This window comes from Podarcis gaigeae (genome assembly GCF_964106915.1).
Source record: "Podarcis gaigeae genome assembly, chromosome: 12".
NCBI classification, from domain to species: Eukaryota; Metazoa; Chordata; class Lepidosauria; order Squamata; family Lacertidae; genus Podarcis; species Podarcis gaigeae.
This window is the reverse complement of record NC_139688.1, coordinates 62,097,844-62,104,334: the sequence shown is the minus strand read 5'-3', so window position 1 is coordinate 62,104,334 and position 6,491 is coordinate 62,097,844. Positions and strand designations below refer to the sequence as shown.

General features: G+C 44.3%; 1 long non-coding RNA gene across 1 annotated transcript; it reads left to right on the top strand.

Annotated features, from left to right (window-relative positions):
* Window positions 1-5,383: 5,383 nt before the first annotated feature.
* On the top strand, window positions 5,384-6,103 carry LOC310828725. The gene is made up of 2 exons (XR_014557093.1): window positions 5,384-5,475; window positions 5,767-6,103. It is a non-coding gene; the product is annotated as an uncharacterized lncRNA (long non-coding RNA).
* Window positions 6,104-6,491: the final 388 nt, after the last annotated feature.

Genomic DNA, 6,491 nt, shown 5'->3' with positions numbered 1-6,491 from the left:
GTGTGCCATTTTCATGAACAAATCCACCACTACCCAGACTACTGTCTGTTTCTGCAAGGCTGGCAAGTCCGTAATAGATTCCATCACAATCTCCTCCCAAGGTCCTTGCAGAGTTGGAAGCAGCTGTAACAGTCTGTGGGCGCTTCCCTAGGCATTTTCACTTGTTGACAAGTGTCACATGCCCTCACATAGTCCTTTGCTTCTTCCCTCATTCTTGGCCACCAAAAGCATCTCTTGAGTTGATCTATGGTTTTGTAATGTCCAAAATGGCCCACGGTTGAGTTGTTGTGACACTGCCGCATTACTCTTGCCTGTGAGTCTGCTTCTGGCACATAGAGTGCCTTGCCCTTGAACAAAAGACTTCCCTTTTCATGGAAACTCTCTGCGTTGTTCTCTCCTCTCTGTACCACTGCCAGCTTCTGCAGCGCAAATTCATCTCTTTCTGTTTGTTGTTTAAAGTCTTCTACTCCGACAACAGGTGCCGCTGCCAGTTGCAAATGTTCTGGTGTCTCAACTCTCGTTTTTGTTCTCCTTCCAAGTATTCCAGTTTCCAAGACAAGGCATCGGCCCTTTGGTTTAGATGCCCCGGCACATATCGTATGCGGAAGTTGAAACAAGCAAAAAACTGTGCCCATCTGATTTGTCTATGGTTTAGTTGTCTCACCGTTTGCCAGTATTCCAAGTTCTTGTGGTCCATGTGCACCTCCACTTGGTGCTGTGCCCCCTCTAGGAAATGTCGCCAGGCAGCTGCATTCCCCAAGTTCGGCACTTGGCTTTCCATCACGTTCTCTATTGGCCTCCGGCATGAGAGAAGTTCAGTCTGGGCAATCTGTTATGGCTTGGTCTCTCCCACAAACGTGAGAAAACTCTGGCTGTTAATTATTTCAGATTTATTGCTAAAACAACAAACAAGGACAGAGCTCCTCTACTCATACTCCTCCTCAGAAGATGGAGTTGCCCAGACTGAGCTCCTCCCCCTTCCACAGCACTGAAGCCCCCACCTTCTCTTCCGGTAGCTTTTGCGCATCTCGGCCACTTTTGAGATCCTACGAGATTTGGGAGAGAATGCCTCTTGCACTCCAACATCTGACTCACTATTGGAGCTCTCACACAGCTGCCTGTCACTCTGGCCCTGTTTTTCTTCTCCCCTTTGTTCAGAGCTCAGATTACAACTGCTCTCCCCCTCCTCTCTGCCTTCCACTGTTAACTGTTCTCTCTGTATGCCTGCTTCTTCTCTTGTCAGCATCTGAGCTTTGCTGACAGGCTAGAACAATTAAGAAAAGCCGAGTCACAGTGAGCAAAGCACGGAGGGAGGTATAAACAAGGGGGAAGAGAGGATGGAACTTTAGCTTCTGCAACTGACTTACTTAGCTGATGGATGTGCCATGAGCTGTCTCCTTGGTTACTGGGCAATAAAGTTAATTATTGTCAAGCCGTGCTTGTTTCTGCTTACAGCGTTGAACCACAGAAGGATGGGCTTTTCTGGCAGCTTGACACTCCACCACAATGTCTTCTCTTCAGATTAAATACAAATACTCCATAGAATTATAGAATTGTAGAGTTGGAAGATTCCTCAAGGATCATCTAGTTCAACCCTCTACAATGCAATGCAGGAATCTCAGCTTAAAAGCATCCTTGGCAGATGGCCATCCATCCTTCCAAAAAAACCTCCAGAGACGGAGAGTTTACCATTTCCCAAGGGAGCCCTTTTCATTGTCAAAAAGCTCTTATTGTCAGAAAGTTATTCCTGGTTGGTAGTTGTGCCCACCCTGTGGAACACCCTACTGTCACATGTCAAAGAGCTAAACAATTATATGACATCTGTAGACATCTAATGGTAGCCCCGTTTCAGGATGATTTTAATGTTTGATGTTTTGTTTTGTCCCTTTGTTGGCATAACCCAGCCAGATGGGTGGCATATAAAAATGTTGTTGTTGTTAATAATTATCATCACCACCATCTCCTTTCTTATAAATTTAAGCCATTGGTTTAGGTCCTACATTATACTGATCCGGATATTCTACTGTTAGTTGTTCGCATCTATCCATGTGACATCCCTTTAGAGATTGGAATATGGCTATCATATCTCCTCTCAGTATCCTCCTTTCCTGGCTAAATGTACCCAACTCAAATATTCCTCATAAACCTATGTTCCCTAACCTTTGATCATATTGGCTGCCCTACTCTGCACACATTAACATTCTCCTTAAATTTTGGTGCCCAGAACTTGACACAGTATTCCAGGTGTGGTCTACTATTGTGTCCCTTGATCTGAACACAATATTTCTGTTGATGCAGCCTAGAATACCATTAGTTTTTTGGTTTTTTTGCTGCTGCATCACACTGTTGACTCATGTTAAGCTTGTAGCCTACTAAGACCTTTAGATCCTTTTCACATGTACTACTGAGAAGCTAGGTGTCCAGCATCTCAGATTCGTGCAACTGGTTTTTCCTGCCTAAGTGCAGAACATTATATTTCTTCACATTGCAATTCATTCTTGGCCCACTTCTCCAATATGTTAACGTCATCTTGAATTCTGTCTTCTGTAGCATTAGCTACTCCTCCCAGTTTCCTGTCATCTGTAAATCTGATGAATATCCCCTCAATTCCTTCACTGAACAACAACCACCTCAGGAAAGAACCCTGTGACACCCCACTTGTCATTTTTTTCCAGGATGATGACCAATCATTAGTTAGCACTCTTTTAGTTGGGTCAGTCAACCACCTAACAGTGACCACACCCAGCCCACATCTTACCAGCTTCTCTGCAATAATATAATGGGGAGGAGGCTTCATCAAAAGCCTTACTAAAATCAAGATGCACTATGTCCACAGCATTCCCCATATCCACCAAGCTTGTATTGTAACTCCATCAAAAAAAGAAATGAGCTTTATGTGGCATGCAGAAAACCCATGCTAAGTCTTAGTAAGCACAGCATGCTTTTCTAAGTGCTCACAGACAGATCATTTAATTATTTGTTCTAGAACCTTTTCTGGTGATTGGTTGGTAGATACTTGGGTTTTCTCTCTCCTCCTGCTTTTGAAGATGCGGACAACATTTGTTCACTTCCAGTCTGCAGGGACCTCACCTGTTCTCCAAGAATTCTCAAAGATTATAAACAGAGACTCCGGGATTACATCTGCAAGCTCCTTTAGTACTCTTGCATGCAGCTCATCAGGCTCTGGAGATTTGAATTCATTTAAAGCAGCTAGGTCAAGAAAACCTCCAGGAAAAGGAATGGCAGACAGACCATTTCTCTATCAGTTCTAGTGATAGAATATAATTTTATGGTGATTGACAATAGTCAGGCAGAACATCTTACTATCAAATCACTCTGGAAGATAAGTGTGGTCAAATTGGAGTAACCTCAAAGGCTTTGATCAAGGCTGTTCTCTGCTGTCTGCACCTGGGGGCTTGTATTGGGGCTAGAACAAGATGGCAAGCTGAGGAGATGACATCATGCCCAAATGCCATGTAACAGCCTTTTGTAGGTAATAAGATTCATGCCCTCTCTTTCTTAAATACATCTTGGACAAGAAAAGCTGTAAATTAGTGGGATGTCTCTATCTGCTAATGAAAATGTACAATAAGAAAACTTGTAAGAGCTGCTTTCAATGAATTGAAAATAAATTGGCCATTAATCCAGCCTTGGGAAAATAATTTCCTGTGAGATAAGAATTACTGTGACTGTAACTTTAAGGTGGAAATATTAAGATAGTCTGAGTTGCTAATAACATCAGTAACATCAAAAGCATCCAGTATGACAAAGGTATCATTGGATCCCCCAGTGACTGTTGGTATTGTTCAAGAGTTGGTGGCCGATTCTTTCCTGGTTTCCCTCTTAAGATTTCTTTTAAATGCAGATGAAATAGTTTTTACACATTCTTTTACACATGTAGGGCTGAAAAGGAAATTGTGTTGGATTGATGAATGTTGTACAAAACGAAAATCTAAGGATCAGTTACTCAGAAACCAGTGTTATGGCATTTGGAAGCATCAGAAACGCATACTGATTCTGGGTCTTTTCTTTGCTGGGCTTTATAGCACCTTCAGTGTTTTTTGTATGCAAACATGATTTGCTGTATTTATGAGATTGTCTGAATTTTTGCCAAGGCCATAAGCAATAAAGGATTGACCTAAAAGCGAAGGGGGGAAAAAAACAGGTAAAATATTTTTTAAATGGGCTTGCAACACAGATTATACTGCAGAACCTTTTGTCTATTTGGAATACAAGAAGTGTGGGATGTGCAAAATTTGGTATGCTTTTGGCTCATTTATACCATCTGTATATACAGAACTCTGGCTGGACTGGTGAGTGGGAGAAAGACTTAGTTAATTCAATGATGTCATTGAACCTCTTTCAGCCAGTTTTTTTAAAAAATGGAGTTAAACACAAGGAACTTCAGAAGTGACTGAAAAGGAGCAATGCAGTTAGTTGATACTAGATGTTACATGATTAATTGTGCACGACACTCAAAGGGACAGGGGTGGCGCTGCAATTTAAACCACTGAGCCTCTTGAGCTTGCCAATTGGAAAGTGAGCTCCTGTTGCTCTGTCCCTGCTCCTGCCAACCTAGCAGTTCAAAAGCACGTCAGTGCAAGTAGATAAATAGGTAGCGCTCCGTGTGGATGTGGCAGCAGAAACATGCAAATACTGCTTTAGTGGAAGGTGTCAATAAGTGCCACTCTCAGCTTCACCTTTCTCTCCTTTAAATCTCCCCCCTCCCTTTGCCTAGGAACCTATGACACTATCTGCTAACTCTCAGGCCCAGGCCTCCCCCTCTTCCCATTTTAGCTGTAGCACATTGTCAGGGAACTGCCATCGGAGCGCAGGGTGGTGGAGAGGCTCTCGGATGCTGAGGAGGGAACCAGCAGGGGGAGAGGGAGAGTTTCCGCTGAAGAAGGAGGGGAGGAGGAGACAGTGTTGGAGGTGAGGCACAGAGACGCTTCAAGTGAGACCAGTGGTGAGAGCTCGGGGCCTCCCCTTGGGACGCCCACTCTGCGCAGAAAGCTGTCGTGCAGAGAATCTAGGAGGAGACTTTCTGTCAAAGAACTTTTATGTTGGAAGAAATTCAGGAAACGCCCACTGACGGATTCTGCCAGTGATTAAGGCAGCCACGCACTCATGGCTGTCCGGCTAGAGAGAGTTTAAAACTAACCACAAAACTGAGAGCGTTTTAGCGCTTACGCACAAGCAACCCCTTATGCCATTACACACATCTTGCGTTTCATTTTCCAGAAGGAAAAAGCTGAGCCTTTGTGACATCAGTAGTCATGACAGCAATCCTCACTCTTCTGAGGCTTCTTACCTCACCCCTGGCATGGGTTGCTAAGCATGCATATTTGTTGTGAGTTAAGGATAGGGACTGGTATAATGACTGGTGACTTCCCAAACCCAATACCTTCTCCTCCAAAGCAGGGGAAACCAGTCCTATTCCCCATGGCAGGTCCTAGAGGGAGGCATTTGGAGTGAGTTCTCCTGCAGATGAAAAGCTGCAGGTTCTCATACTCAACTCTGCTCCCTTCCCTTCCTGCTCAGGTTCAGAGTGGTAGCTCTGCTTGCACAATGGAATCAGTTCCAAGGAAAAGGCGGACAAACTCACTTGTGCACAGTTGAGCATAGTAGTTTAATTTACTGAAATGTTTAATGAAAGCACATTGAGCTTTAATTGGTAAATAGCTGATTCAAGTATGTTCTCCAGTAGTTCTCTTCTGGTTGGTTAACACATGAGAGGTACCCATTTATGGTCTCTATTTAGTGAAGGAGTGAGCAGCAGGAATCTCAATTAACACTGAACAGTGCTAGAATCTCACTGAACGCTGCGGGGGGAGCAGTGTGAATGCAAGCGCTCTCTCTAAGTGAACAAGGGAGAAAGCTGAGCAGGAACTTGTTGTCCTCTCCGAAAGAGAAGCAGAGAGATGACTGTAAGAGACAGCAACCTCTTCAAAGAGCTGCAAGGCCTAGAGGAAAGGGCAGGCCCAGGACAGGCTGGACAGAGGAAGAGACATGGATTGATCAATTTAACTGCAAGAATCTGTCATAAACCTAAATGAAGTTGAGCCTAGGCTTTGACTGTTTTCTAAACAGATCTTTTATCATCTGTTCTGAAGCCTTTGAATATTTAACAAGTGTTTGGACAATTTTTTAATTCCTGAAACAAGTCAGTCTTACTCACGTTTCAGCTTCATAAGGTAAAGGTAAAGGTACCCCTGTCGGTACGGGCCAGTCGTGTCTGACTCTAGGGTTGTGCGCCCATCTCACTTAAGAGGCTGGGGGCCAGCGCTGTCCGGAGACACTTCCAGGTCACATGGCCAGCGTGACGAAGCTGCTCTGGCGAGCCAGCACCAGCGCAGCACGCTGTTTACCTTCCCGCAATAAAGCGGTACCTATTTATCTACTTGCACTTAAGGGTGCTTTCGAACTGCTAGGTGAGCAGGAGCTGGGACCGAAAGATGGGAGCTCACCCTGCCGTGGGGATTTGAACCACC